The sequence below is a fragment of the Haemaphysalis longicornis genome, unplaced genomic scaffold, assembly GCF_048455015.1.
Source record: "Haemaphysalis longicornis isolate Haplotype H1 unplaced genomic scaffold, Haemaphysalis longicornis Haplotype H1 scaffold_1, whole genome shotgun sequence".
NCBI lineage: Eukaryota > Metazoa > Arthropoda > Arachnida > Ixodida > Ixodidae > Haemaphysalis > Haemaphysalis longicornis.
Genome location: NW_027526203.1, coordinates 68,109,458 through 68,125,607, shown reverse-complemented (window position 1 = coordinate 68,125,607; position 16,150 = coordinate 68,109,458).

Genomic DNA, 16,150 nt, shown 5'->3' with positions numbered 1-16,150 from the left:
AACTTGTCGGGGTGTACAAGAGATATTTCGGTGGCACACACTTCTACGTTTTTCAAGTTCGAGAAGCACACATCTAGGACATTACCACAGAAGTTTTCTACGTGGCAGAACTGCTGCAAGGAGGTGAATGATTGAAAATCTAATAACATGGTGCATTTCTGCGCTGCATAATGGTTTTTATGCTGAAATGAAAGACTGTTCCAGTGAATACCTGGGGTGTTGAAGTCCCCAAGTATAATTAGGTTATGGTTGGAGTGTGAATTGGAAACATTTTCAATAGATGTGAGCTTTAAATTATATTCAGCAGGTAAAATATCCGGGGTTATATAGAATGCACCGATGAGCAGCTTCTCGCCCCTCTTGAGGCCTACCTCAAGCCAGACTGATTCCTCAGTCTCGAGGTTTGTTTATAATATTATATATGTTTATATTATAATATTGTTTATAATGTAATATTATATATGTTGTTTATATTATTATAATAATAATAATAATAATCAATCAATCAATCAACCTTTATTTTCGGTGCCCAGGAACAACCCTAGGGTCTTTGTACTGGTACACCATATACAAAACATACATAAAAACAAACTAAAATCAAGACAACACAACACACAAAACCGTATGCATGAAAGAAACAATAAAGTAAAGTAATATCAGAAAGCAAAACAGCAAAAAAAAAGAAAAGAAACAGGAGACCTAGCGTTGCATGCCATGACACTCGGACACCGAAATGTTGAAGGCACGTGAAAAACAGGAAATACTCACTGAACATGACAGAGATACGTTATACGCATAAAACGAAGGTTTTATAACAAAATGTTCGGAAGATTCAACTTTGAAAGAAGCTCAGCATTACAAGCACTGGCACTCAAACCTACAGAAATTCAAGCAACGCAAAACCAGGAAATGTGAAAAACAAACAAACAAGAACATGATTTGCCTAAAATAAATACGTCACATAAATTTGCAATGACATAAAGGCACTTAAGCTACAACAGTTTTCAAGTCGTTTGAGAACAAATAAAAGGAGCTCTGGAATATATCAAGACGATCAGAATATTCATTATATGCACATTGTATTCTGCAGATGGACGAGCGTCTTCTACTTAAAGCATCTGTTCTAAAAGTTGGAAATGTTCGGAAAAGTTTGTTCGGCAAGTGGACATTGATAAGTGTAACCAAGTCGTCACACAAAATATCCCCATGAAGAAGTTTATAAAGAAAGATAATATCAGCTCTCATTCGTCGACACCGAAGGGAAGGAAGACTTTTCAGAAAAGGCACACTGCCGTTAGCGTCTTCTTGCACATGACGGAAGCGGTGCTTAAAGATAAAGAGGAACTTATTTTGAACTCTTTCGATACGGTCACTATTGGACTTGCAAGTTCCATTCCAAACTACAGAGCCGTATTCAAGAAGAGGTAAGCAGAGAGCCGAATACAACTCGAAGAAAGGAAGAGGTCCTTTAAACTCTCTAGAATATCTGCAAATAGCACCAGACATCGAAGAGAGCGACGGGTAATTTGTGTAATAATAATGTAATAATCAATCAATCAATCAATCAATCAATCAATCAATGTTTATTATAGTACCCAGGAACAGCGGAGGCCTTCGTGCTGGAGCACTCAGAGGGGAAAATGCAGCACTGTAGTACATCAACAATTTGCTAATAAACACTCAGTGAGCAAAAAAAAAAGAAAGAAAGACCTACAAAAACGGCAAAGAAGATTATAAATAAAATAGTGCAATCCAACCGACTTTACACAATCAAGTCGTGCTGGCGCACAGACAAGGTATAAGACAGCAATGAAATGCATCAACAGCTGGCAAAAGAACAGTGAGTGAGCAAAAAATAAGAAACTACAACTTCAAAGAAGAATAAAAATACCATAGTGTAATTTTAGGCAACATTACACAATGAATAGAAACTGTAATGTCTGGTCAGTTGCAAGGAGACATCTTACAATAAGCGTAACTATACGGAAGGGTGAGTGAAAAGAAGAAAGTTTTTACAAGATTCTGGAAGCGTACATTTTCAGTTTCAAATGGACGCATGAAGTGAATATGGCAACTTTTAATGATAAAAACGGCAGAAAAAGAAAAATTCTACGATAATTACAGTCGCAGTATCAGCACAATACACGAATAACCAGGAACAAGAACAAGCTCGGTGAAGTCAATGCACACGTCAGGACGATAAGTGAAGAAAAATAGCACTGCCAAGATGAACCTAGTGTGTCAGAGCTGACAACCCGGCCAAAAACTCCCGAAGAGGACGCTGAAAGATATCGAGCCTCTCGGAGTGAACATTATGCAGATGCTGCATCCTTTGAAGAGGAGAACGTGTGCTGAGAGCTCCAGCTGCTTTAAAAGGGTGGGCGAGCCTTGTAGCTTTTTGTGGAACGCGAAAACTGATTGATTCAAGTAGTTCCGGGCATAAAATAATACCATGAATCAATTTGTACATGAAAAGAAGGTCTGAGTGGGTCCGCCGGGAACTTAGAGAAACAGTTTTAGGGATAGGCTCCGAAGGAAAACGATGCCTAAATATTGATGAAAATTTGTTTTGTACACGCTCTATACGTTGACAGTTGGAACTACAGGTTCCATTCCAAACTACAGAAGCATATTCTAGTTGCGGAATACAAAGCGTTCTGAATAGTTTTAGGAATGAAGAATGAAACCGGAATTCTCGAGAAAACCTGCATACAGCCCCAAGAGAGCGTAGCGCCCGCCTAGTAAGTTGAGTGACATGAGGTGAGAAAGTTAAGGCACTGTCGAAAAGCACGCCGAGGTCTCTGATCTCTTCAACTCTAGACAAGTAACCGCGGTTAATACTGTAGCAAAATAAAGGGCGGTTCGTTTTCCTGCTATAAGACATGACCTTTGTTTTTGTAGAGTTAAGATTTAGTCTATTGTCTGAGCACCACTTGGAAAATGAGGATATATCTTGCTCCAGGGCAATGCAGTCATTAATGGACTCAATCCGTCTGAATATTTTAATGTCGTCAGCGTAAAGAAGGAAAGAAGACATCTTAATTGCGGCTGACACATCATTAACAAAAATGGAGAACAAGAGAGGCCCCAACACGGAGCCTTGAGGCACACCGCTTGTTGATCTGTACAGAGCAGACGTCTGCCCGTTAACGCTAACGAAATTGAACCGGTTATCTAGATAACTACCCAACAATGCCACGAGTGGTGTATCAATTCCTACCTGTAAAAGCTTTTTAAGTAACAGCGTGTGGTAGACAACGTCAAATGCTTTGCTCAGATCACAGTAGACAACGTCGAGCTGGCTCAAATAATAATAATCAATCAATCAATCAATCAATCAATCATGTTTATTTACGTGCCCAGGAACAGCCAGAAGCCTGAGTGCTGGCGCGCGGGTAGTTACATGAAAAAAAAAATACACAAAATACAAGAAACATATAGCAAGAAACAAACAAGCGACAAGACACACACAAATTGAAGTAGTGAAAATGACAGAAATAAAGCACAGGCGGAGCCTGGGTACAGGTAAAAAATAAAAAAAGAAGATGCCTATGTTGCTCTTCCCGTCGTAAAGGCCACACGACAGGCAGAGCAACAAAGTTTGACAGTAATACAACAAAAACAACGGCAAGAGTGTAGAGACAAATGAAAAACCACCAAATGACAGTAAACAGTTTCAAAAATAGGCAACTATCAGTTGGATAGACACAACCGCAGAGAAATCAAATTCCAGAAAAAAAAGAACGACAGACATATCATAGGTGTTTAACATACTGTATTCAACAGCGTTGTACGGTAAACTGTAAAGTATTTCTGAAAGATAATAATAATCAATCAATCAATCAATCAATCAATCAATCATGTTTATTTACGTGCCCAGGAACAGCCAGAGGCCTGGGTGCTGGCGCACGGATAGTTACATGAAAACAAAATACAAGAAACATATTGAAAGAAACAAACAAGCGACAACACACACACAAATTGAAGTAGCGAAAATTACAGAAATAAAGCACAGGCGGAGCCTGGGTACAGGTAAAAAAGAAAAAGAAGATGCCTTTGTGGCTCAGCTTATTGTAATGAATACACAACAAGCAGAGAACAAAGTTTAACAGTAAGACGACAAAAACAATGACAAAGTATAGAGACAAATGATAAGACAAGCATGATAAGTAAACAGTTTCAAAAACAGGCAACTATATTGGTTAAACAGAACCACAGAGAAACGAAATTTCAGCAATACAAAAAAAAATCGCGCCAATCCACCCCGTGAATGTGGTTGGAAAGCAAAGCTGTAAACGGCACCCATAACGATTACTCATGCGACGTCACTTAAAATCACGCACATCGCTCTACAAATAGTAAAACCAGAGAGGAGTGAAATGCACTTAACCACACCATTTATTAGTTCAAAGAGATATTCTTGGTAAGGTTAAATCAATGCATGATGCATGAACGGTGTTTGGTTGAGTTGTATTGGTGTAGCAAGAGTGGAAACATTTTTTTATAAAATCAAAGTAAGCTCCAACCCGGTGTTAGACAATCTGACTTCTCCGTCTCTGCGCCGCGGACGGAGGCGACGAGACTTGCGGCTGAGAAGCAGGAGGAAGAAATACTTCTGTTCAGATTTCTGAACGGCCCAGAGTGCAGCCTTGGGGAGTGATTCCTTCTTCTGTGGGGCCCATATGCAGTCTGTGCGGCCTGTGTTCTGTCCACCCGCTGAAGCTGGGTAGGTAGAGAGGGCCTGGACAGCAGCATCTCCCATTGCTCTTGTTGTGTAGTTGACGGAAAGAGAGGAGGGTGCTCAGGGCTAAAGTCGCACACCCCGATTACGCGGCGGAGTATTCCTACTTCTGAGAAAAAAAATTCCCCGCATTTCCCCGAGGGGAAGAATGTGAAAGTGCGAATGCACGAGTTGAATTTGCGCGGTTCGGTAATGTTCGCGAAAGAGAGATCACACACACACACAACTACAAAGAAAGAAAGATGCATTTATTCACAGACACCTATTTGTGTTGTCGTTGTACTTGATTGCTAGAGCGGATCTTAGCTTTGAAATTTCGTGTCAGTACTCCTTTAAGCGGGTGCATTAGCCCTTCTCACGCCCGATTCCTGGCCAATCCCCCACGTGGGTATGTGCCATGTCAGCGGCCAGGCAGCGCCCGCCCATCTCCCCCCGTTGCCAAGGAAGACGAGGAGATTCCTGGCCAATCCCCCACGTGGGTATGTGCCATGTCAGCGGCCAGGCAGCGCGTGCCCATCTCCCCCCGTTGCTAAGGAAGACGAGGAGCGCGCGCACCCGCAGCTGTTGCTATGCGGACGGTGGCGGACGCTTCAAGCTCGCTTAAGAAGTGCATTCGCACTTAAAATTTACATTCAGCGTCGTAGCGATTCGGATGCATTACGTAAAGACGCGTAGGCTGTGGGAAGGAGCCCGGATTGTATGAGCCGTAGGGTAGTTTGTTGTTCTCTGGAAAGGTCAGCGTAAGGCGATGGTACGGTCTGTCTCAGAAGGCGATAATGCTGGATTATCTTTCTGGACGTGACAAGCGGGTGACTGTCCTCGTGCAGCTCCATAGCACGGGAGGTAAAATCGCAGGCTTGTTTGGGTGTATTTGTTGCCCTCCATTGAAGCGTGAGGCGGTGTCCAGATGAGCTGAATGGAACCGTTTGGGGAGTGGTTTTTTAGCACGCACAGTGCAGGTCAGGACACCCAACCCGACTGGTAATTCCAGTAGGCTTGCTGGGAATCGGTGACTACCCTCCGAACCCCTGGTTGAGTGAGAGCCAAGGTGATGGCTGCCTCTTCTGCTGCCGTCATTTGTTGGGTCCTAAGCGAGGTACACGCAAGGAGGTTGGTTCTGGAGGTAGCCACGATGATGGCGTGTTGCTGCCCTCGATGTTAGGAGAAGTCTGTGTAGATAACTGCATGAGCCCCACCGAGGGTGGTGTTTAGCGCTTGAGCCCGTGCTTTTCGTTGACCCTCGTCATGTGAGGGGTTCATATTTCTAAGCAAAGGGAGCATCTTTAGTTTTAGTCACCAAGAGTCTGGGAGTACGTCAAGCGGAGCGACCTTCTGGGCTGCCCAGCCAATCTGGTGAAGCACGCGATTACCCACCGCAGTTCTGAGTCGGACCTTCTGGTTAGAAAGATGACCTTCTATCAGCTCTTCTACCGTGTTGAGGAGCCCGTGCTAAGCAGCCTCAGTGTGGACGCACTCATGAGAAGACCAATGGCCTGCTCAACCGCCTTCCTAATCATTATATAAAGCATCTCTATGTCTTCCTCGTCGAGAAGAAGATACGGGTTTGTCGTAAGTAACTCTCGAAAGGACAAAAGCGTCAATTAATCGAAAGGTACCGGATTCTTTTAGGCCTCGCTTCTTGGTGTCAACTCGCCTGACCATGTGTATGATTTGATTAATGCTGTTTTTGAGGCGCTGCAAGGAGACGTCACTCTTGGTGTTGGCCTGGAAATGTAGGCCCAGGATCTTGATGCTGAGGGTTTGGAGTGATGGCCTGGTCATCACGGAGTATTTGAATGTATTCCTTGATTTGGCGTGAGGGCGGACGACAAGGAGCTGTGAGTTTTTACGTGAACACGGGAGGCCACAGGCTTTAGCACATTGGCGTACTAAAAGTGAGATTCCATGGATTGGTGTGAGCTTCCTTTAATTTTTGTAACTCTTAGCACATGAGCAAGGTGCGCACAGGGCCGCTAGACGGGCGTGAGTGGTCGTGTGACATTCAGCGTGGCATTCAGCGAGAAGGCAGGGGGTAAACCCGTAGATGTGCTTGGTCAGTACACCATTCGTATTCGCGTGTTCGCGTGGGCTCGTAGCTGAATCGGTAAGACAACGGGCTCTCGCTTTGTTAGTCTATTAGTTCCAGGTTCGATTCCCGGCGGTGCCTGTAGATTCTTTTATTTGTTCGCTGGAGTTTTCTGGTGACACCAACGGTCGCGAAAGAACCCTTGGGGGGTAGAGGTAGAAAGCTTTGCTTTAAAACGAACGACAGAGATATCATAGATGTTTAACATACTGTTTTCAACAAAGCAGTACGGTAAATTGTAAAGGAGCTTTGAAAGATGTCAAGGCGTTCAGAGAAGCGGTTGTAGCAATTCTGTATTCTGCGCACAGGAGAATGATTGGAGTTGAGCGCAGCGGTCAAGAAAGGGCGATGCGACCTGGTGGGCCTCTGTGGAACACTAAACTCTAAACAGTTAAGCAGGTCTGCGTAAGAAAGGTCACCATGAACAATTTTGTGAAGAAATGTAAGGTCTGCACGCATACATCTGCAGGTCAACGAAGGAATGGAAGGAACTATGGGTAAGTCAGAATCAGGACCCGGACTGTGATTGTGATGACGGTGCTTAAATATGGATAAAAACTTCTTCTGCGCACGTTCTATTAATTCACTACTAGATTTGGAGATGCCGTTCCAGGCAACAGAAGCATATTCTAACTGGGGGATACATATTGCATTGTATAGCATTAGAAATGGATCTGGAGAAGAGAATTCCTTTGTAATCCGACACACATTTCCAAGACTTCGGAGCGCTCGCCGGGTGATGAGCCTAATATGAGAAGAAAAAGAGAGGGTACTGTCGAAAAGAACCCCGAGGTCCCTAATCTCCTCAACCCTTTGCAAAGGAGCTCCCGCTATACTGTAGGAAAACAGTAGACGATGGGTTTTCCGGCTGTACGTGACAACCTTTGTTTTAGCTGGATTTAAAATTAGACAGTTTTTGCTGCACCAGACCGATAATTCCGACACATCCCTCTGCAAGGCACAGCAGTCCTGAAAACTGCTAATGTGCCTAAATAGTTTGACATCATCAGCATAGAGAAGAAATGAAGATTTTGTTAACACTGTTGACACATCATTGATAAAGATAGAAAACAATAGTGGACCCAGCACAGAACCCTGAGGTACACCACTCGTTGCAGTGTAAACACTAGACCTTTTGAAGTTTACATCTACGTAAAAGGACCGGTCAAGGAGATAGTTGGACAACAAGGCAACAAGACTTGCATCAACACCGGACATAGTAAGCTTGTTAATTAATAATTTATGGTTCACTACATCAAACGCCTTACTGAGGTCAAAATAAATTACATCCAACTGGCCGTTTTCACAAACTGCAGCCGAAGCCTGAGTCATGAAGCTTGCAAGATTTGTAACCGTCGATCGACCCGAGAAAAAGCCGTGCTGATTTGGTATCAGAACGTTCTTGACGCAGGCAGCAAGAACGTTGTGCAGAGCTGACTCAAAGAGTTTTGAGGCGACACAAAGGAGTGAGATTGGGCGGTAGTTGGTAACGGCTGACTTATCACCAGACTTAAATATTGGAAAAATTCGAGCAATCTTCCATGCACGAGGAAATTTGCCGAAAAGCAAACAGTTATTATAAATGGAAGTTAAGACAGGCACAAAAATGTTGCCGTAAGCCTTCATGAGGGCTGCTGGAATTCCGTCTGCACCACAGGAAAATGACGGTTTCATCCGTTTAAGGCTATCATTGACAAGTTTTTCATCGAACATAAGTGTACTAAAATTAGACATATTATTAAACGATAGGCGTTCGTCGGGACCATCTGGCAGTTGAAAGACAGAATGAAAGTACTCAGCAAAGCTCGTGGCGACATCCTCAACCTGTTCCCCATCGGAATTAATCAGACTAATGTGTTCTTTAGACGCCTTAGAACGGCCGCGTACATACCTCCAGAAGTCAGCCGGTTTCTGAGACGCAGGAGCCTCTAACGACTCTATATAGAGCTGGTGGTCACGCCGGTAGAGGCTTTTACAAAGTGAGCGATACCGACTAAAATCCGCTTTCCACTTGTCAAGCCCAGACCGCTTGGCCTTTTTGTGGGCACTGTCCTTAAGTTTAAGCGAACTTCGAAGTTCTTTAGAGAACCAATGGGGAAATTTTGAATGAACAGGAATATAACAAGGGGTGTACTTTTCCATGCCACTCCTGACAATTTCGGTAAAACGTCGAACCTGTTCGTCAACATCATTGACATCAAAAACACTAGACCATTGAGCAGATGAATAAAAGTGATAGAGCCCAACATAATCTCCACGCTTGAAAGCACATAGCAGGACTGCACAATCGTCAACACCACCATAGCAATGCTGGGCAGCGACAGAGACAGAGACAATAAGAGGGGGGTGAAACTTGTCGGGGTGTACAAGAGATATTTCGGAGGCACACACTTCTACGTTTTTCAAGTTCGAGAAGCACACATCTAGGACATTACCACAGAAGTTTTCTATGTGGCAGAACTGCTGCAAGGAGGTGAATGATTGAAAATGTAATAACATGGTGCATTTCTGCGCTGCATAATGGTTTTTATGCTGAAATGAAAGACTGTTCCAGTGAATACCTGGGGTGTTGAAGTCCCCAAGTATAATTAGCTTATGGTTGGAGTGTGAATTGGAAACATTTTCAATAGATGTGAGCTTTAGATTATATTCAGCAGGTAAAATATCCGGGGTTATATAGAATGCACCGATGAGCAGCTCCTCGCCCCTCTTGAGGCCTACCTCAAGCCAGACTGATTCCTCAGTCTCGACGTCTGCACGCCGCACGCATTGCACTGAGCGATCGATGGCTATGAGAACACCGCCACCCTTTTGCTTGGGCCCAGTTAACTTTGTGTCACTTCTAAAAATTTCATAGGTCGGAGGAAAATAGTCGGAAGATGAGATATCATCGCAAAACCAAGTTTCAGTAATAACAATAGTAGAAAATTTGGAGCACAGAACATTTCTAAGAAATTCGGAGGACTTAGTACGTAGACCCCGAGCATTTTGATAATAGATCTCGAGAGTGTCGTTCTTACTGGTCATTCTCAGAAGTTTCACAGCTGTGCACCATGTCAGGGTGGAGCTTGCGTTGGAACGGCTTGAAAAGGCAGCCCTTTGGCGACATAGACGGGTCGCTCAGGCGCCTGAAACACTCTGCGTCAACAGTTACACAAAAAGAAGAATAGGAGTCATGCTTGGTTTTAAGGCGTTTGCATGACAATGGCGTGACTTGCACATTCGACAAGTGGGCCAACAGTTGCCCAGATGTCGTGTTAGCCGACAACTTCGAGACAAAGATGGCCCTGGAGCTCGGCGGTCGGCGCACCACAACCAACTCAGAAGCTTCCGATGCACCAACGCGAGGAGGGCTTCTTTTCTTCACTAAGTTCACCGGCGGGCCATTACTCGCAGTGTCGGACCGTAGAGGCGGAGGCAAAGGGCAGTCCGATGGGGAACTCAAATCACTCAACACCGCATCTGGTTGGCCGCTGGAGCGTTCTAAGAATGCCGAAGCGTTCGTCGAGGACAGGAGATGGCCGCCTTCGCCCGCTGCACCGGCGGCAGCTGCGGCGAACGACGACCTCATGGGGAGACCGAATAATAATAATAATAATCAATCAATCAATCAATCAATCAATCAATCAATCAATCAATCAATCATGTTTATTTACGTGCCCAGGAACAGCCAGAGGCCTGGGTGCTGGCGCACGGATAGTTACATGAAAACAAAATACAAGAAACATATTGAAAGAAACAAACAAGCGACAACACACACACAAATTGAAGTAGCGAAAATTACAGAAATAAAGCACAGGCGGAGCCTGGGTACAGGTAAAAAAGAAAAAGAAGATGCCTTTGTGGCTCAGCTTATTGTAATGAATACACAACGAGCAGAGAACAAAGTTTAACAGTAAGACGACAAGAACAATGACAAAGTATAGAGACAAATGATAAGACAACCATGATAAGTAAACAGTTTCGAAAACAGGCAACTATATTGGTTAAACAGAACCACAGAGAAACCAAATTTCAGCAATAAAAAAAAGAAAAACGAACGACAGAGATATCATAGATGTTTAACATACTGTGTTCAACAAAGCAGTACGGTAAATTGTAAAGGAGCTTTGAAAGAAGGCAAGGCGTTCAGAGAAGCGGTTGTAGCAATTCTGTATTCTGCGCACAGGAGAATGATTGGAGTGGCGCGCAGCGGTCAAGAAAGGGCGATGCGACCTGGTGGGCCTCTGTGGAACACTAAACTCTAAACAGTTAAGCAGGTCTGCGCAAGAAAGGTCACCATGAACAATTTTGTGAAGAAATGTAAGGTCTGCACGCATACGTCTGCAGGTCAACGAAGGAATGGGAGGAACTATGGGTAAGTCAGAATCAGGACCCGAACTGTGATTGTGATGACGGTGCTTAAATATGGATAAAAACTTCTTCTGCACACGTTCTATTAATTCACTACTAGATTTGGAGATGCCGTTCCAGGCAACAGAAGCATATTCTAACTGGGGGATACATATTGCATTGTATAGCATTAGAAATGGATCTGGAGAAGAGAATTCCTTTGTAATCCGACACACATATCCAAGACTTCGGAGCGCTCGCCGGGTGATGAGCCTAATATGAGAAGAAAAAGAGAGGGTACTGTCGAAAAGAACCCCGAGGTCCCTAATCTCCTCAACCCTTTGCAACGGAGCTCCCGCTATAGTGTAGGAAAACAGTAGACGATGGGTTTTCCGGCTGTACGTGACAACCTTTGTTTTAGCTGGATTTAAAATTATTAATAATAATAATAATAATAATAATAATAATAATAATAATAATAATAATAATAATAATAATAATCGTACAGTGTCTACGAGGCTGGTGACAAATTTTGTGGGCCCCGGGTGCAAGTTTAGCTAGCAACGCCAGAGGGAGGGTGAAATAATACAGTCGAACTTCGATAATTGACCTCCGAAGGAATTGAAAATCTGTGCGAATTAGCCGGAGTTCGAATTATCGGGGGTCTCTCTCTTTGATTGGCTGTACAGCGCGCGCTACCAGTATTAGAAACGTATGCGCGGCGAAGTAGACGGTATTATCCTTCGGGGTGCGCTTTCAATAATTAAGAGCTGCAAAAGTACGGCATACGCAATGGTCAGTTCGAGATGCGAACCAAGCGCGCACTTCCGGACTACGATTCGTTGTGCGAAGGTCGCGTGGTTGATGCTTCAGTGTACGCGGAGCAAGCACGCCGTGATGGGTTTGGGAAGTTGCGGAGGCGCAAGTGACGCATTGAACTTTGGCCTACGGCTTCGAATTTTATGAAAAGTAGTCTGTGCGACGGGCAATGTTGTTCGAATCAACTGTGTCACATGTTTCAGCTTCGAATTAGCGATAGTTTTCCCCCATTCAAATACACGTCCTCTTTCCGGGACCAATGGACCAGTTCGAATTATCCGTTGGTTGGAATTATGCGACTTCGAAGTAACGAGGTTCGACTGTAGATTTATTCATCGTAAAAAGTCTTTTCAGTGAATACCATCTATTCCTTATCAAAGTGTTGCAGCCGCGGCGAGGTATTTTTAAATTATTCACATTGCAATATGTTCACTTTGTGTCCCTGTGCGTCGGTTTTTAGTAAATAAATTGTTGCTTATTTATTTATTTTAAAATGTAAAATTGTTGATCTCTAGTTTAAGTACTGAGTGCTCCTAAGTAAGCTTTGTAATATTGATTACGGCTAATCGCCCTTGCATGAACGCCGATTGTGTTTCACATTTACTGCTGGATTTCCTGGAGAAGGTATACCCGCCATTGATGTGAAAATATATTTAATTAGCCCACTAATTCATCGACTGAGCACTCCAGTGGCGATCGCCATTAGCCCGCCAAAAGGGCATGCCACCAGCACGCCATCAAGCATCTTTCGCAGCACCGGTGTCGGTATACGACAAAGGAAAAGCAAGAAGCAGCAAGCACCAAAACAGAAACGAACGAAACTGCTCAGAAAGACGCTTGGTGGGCACCGTACTCAGGGCGGTGATTTATATGTCTGCTTTTGGGCAAACTTCGAAAGATGCATATCCTCGGAGAGCGGGTGAAGCGCTGCCACGGGCTCTCTCCCGATAATCGATTCCCTCCCGGTGAGAACCTCACCCTCACTCTCCGTACTCGGAGCCGACATTTTCAAATTTTTGCAGACGCCGAGAGATCAAACGCAGTTTCCCTTTATTTCACGAAGAGAAAAAGGGACTCCCGGGGGGAATATCTACTCGTGCTATTCATACGTTTCCATAGAGATGTCCGGGGAATTGTCACGAAGTATACGCGCTTCCTCGGAGGCGTGGCCTGTCGGAAGTTCGCTTTCTTTCCCAGTGCACGCCCGAAATCTAACTCCGCTGGCAAAAAGCTAATCTATTCTGGTCCCAGATTTACAGCGAGGAGGGGGGGGGATATAAACAGTTCTGGCGCATGTTCTGTACATTTGTGAATTCCGCGTGTTTTATGATGAGTTTCACATCGAATGAATCGAAGAAAACGCTGTCGAACCGATTCGCAGTTGACTCAAGTATGGTAGGTATTTCCCCTTAATGAGCCCTTTTGTTTTAGGGGGGGGGGAGGGGTGTTCCGCAGGGTGTGTTTTTTTACCGGAATCGTAGCAGCCTACAATGACCACAAAGATGACAATATATCTTGACTGACCGAGCAACAACCTCTCTAAAGACAGTCTTGTAGTACTCGTGAAGCAATTCAAGGCACATTTCAAAAGCTTGACTCAGAGCTTCAGCTTGCTCAGAGCGTGTTCTATTATATCGTTTGCTATCATTTGCTCAGCGGCGGTGGTGGCAAAGACAGCGGCCTGCAAGTAACACTTTTATCGCCAATTGCAGTTCCCTGGCAAGACGAGCATCTCGACAACGCCTGCTGGGGGATACCACGGTGCTTCTAATCTTCACTGGCTGCCATTCGCCCTACCCCTGCCCTGGCGTGACGTCATCGAAGCGCCGATAAAAGCACGAAGACCAGCTGGAGCCGATAAGAGGACGAAGACCAGCTGGAGCGGACGCATTTGCTTAGCGGCTGTGGTGGCAAAGACAGCGGCCTGCAAGTAACACTTCTATCGCCAATTGCAGGTTGGTTGTAGTTTGGTGTTTCTCCTTACTGTCTCAGTCATTTGCCACCACCACCACTGCTGTTGCTCTTGTTGCTAAAGCCTGTCTGTAATTGCTGTGTATGCCCGAAATGAGTGACAGTGACCCGTGTTTGGCCTGTAATGAACCCATCTCTGACAAAAAAGCATGTCCAACTTGCTCGGGATGCAATTATTCCTATCATTTCGGTACAAGTTCGGGCATAACGAAGACGGCCTTTAAGGCCAATACCGCTAAAAAAACTGGAAGTGCCAAACCTGCAACGTATCTGCAGCTCGAGGGGCCGAAGCTTCTAACAGGCAAAAGCACGAACAAGAAACTGCATTCGAGTCTTTGTTGACCGAAATTAACAAAAAAACTCGCAGAAATACCAGAAATTCGACACTTGTGCCGAACTTTCTGGCCAAGCACCTTGCACGAATTGAGGTGAGAGACCCCTACATGATCGCAAACTCGAGAGACGTGTTGTCGTACCTAGAAGGAGATCAGGGGTGGGCTGTTTCGGGCTTTTCGGTGGACGTCCAGGATCTGTATTACTCTATACCCCACGCCAAACTGATGTCTGTACTCCGAGCAACGATTGAGAAACAAGGCCTGATTTCCTTCCAAAATGGAGTTGGAATGTCCTGTGACGCCTTTTTAGAGCTGCTCAACACGTACTTGCGATCTACCGCAGTGTCACATCAAGGCCGTAACTATGTGCAACGAGCGGGGATATGCATAGGATCTCGCGTCGCCCCCTACCTGTCCAACCTATATCTGGCGGAGGTGGACCGAGGCATTCAGGGAAGCCTGGAAGGAAAGCCGATTGTGGCCATTTTTCGTTATGTGGATGACTATTTGGTTTTGTGCGCGAATGACCTGGATAGTGACGAACGCCTGAAGGGTGAAATTATGGCGAGTTTTGAGGACAGCGCCCAGGGACTATCCTTCACACATGAACTACCGGAGAATGGCCACCTGAGGTTTTTGGACCTCAGCCTGCAGTTCGGCAAGGGGAATATCTGCTGGCGGTACGAGACACGGAGCAGTAAGGGCTCCTTACCCCACGACTCGGCACACTCCAAGAACGTGAAGCGAGCGATTGTAACCATGGCTTTGCGCTCCGCCATTGAGAAGTCCTGCGCGCATCAGATGAAATCGAGTTTCAACCGGCAGGTAACAAGGCTGCGTAACGCCGGCTACGCGGAAAGCCTCTTGGCGGCTGTGAGCGAAAGCCTACTACAGCGTGTGAAGGGAAGAAATAAGAGGAGACAGAACGTGCAGCGCACGAGAGGGAATACCGCGGTAGTTCCCTATGTACATGGCTTCGCTCACAACCTCAAAAAAATTGCAGCCAGGCAAGGTGTGTTTGTTGTCTGCAGTGCCCCAACAAGGCGTATCAAATGTGCCGACGCGTAAACAACGAAGCAAGAGGGGAAACGTGCACCACCAACCATCGAACAAAATACGCCGAATGCCAGAAGGAAGTCGTGTACAGCATCCCATTATCATGCAAAAAAGTCTACGTGGGACAAACCGGAAAGTGCATTAATGACAGGGCACGTGAACATGCCGCCTCACTCAAGACAACGTCATCCGGCCACTTATCACCCCATTGCCGCACTTGGCCCGAAATGCACGGCGCGCATCGAAGAGATCAACGTGCTTCGAAAGAAACGCAATCGCCTCGCACGTGAAGTCGTCGAAGCAGTAGCCATCACCAAGAAAGGTAACAAGTGCGTCAGCACAGCTTCCGTGGCGCTGACGAAGAAAGAACTGGAACTGCTTAGCGATTATCCCATTAACTAATCTCGGAAAAAAGAGTGTCGCGCTGTGCCAATGTTGTGCAATCTTTATTGTATATATGTTCCCGTTTTTTGTCAATAAACTCAGTTGATAGTCAGCACTGTGTCCGTGTTTCCTTCCTAAGTCCTATCGTTTTTTGTTCAAGCTGAAATTTCAAGTCGATATGGAAAACCAACTCGCCCAAACCCAAGCAATTCTATATTTCAGGAACACAAATGTAATTTCTTTGGAAGGCGTACGGGTTGGACGCAGGTAGGATGCTTGGCAGAGATCTGCACAAGCAGATCTCTGCCAGAGCAAATCTCCCGGAGATATGCTCTGGGATTGGCATTTAATACTACACAAGTGTCTGACTAACTTGTTGACACTCGCAGCCGATGTGAGCAAGGGAACGCGAGCGGGTGGTAATAT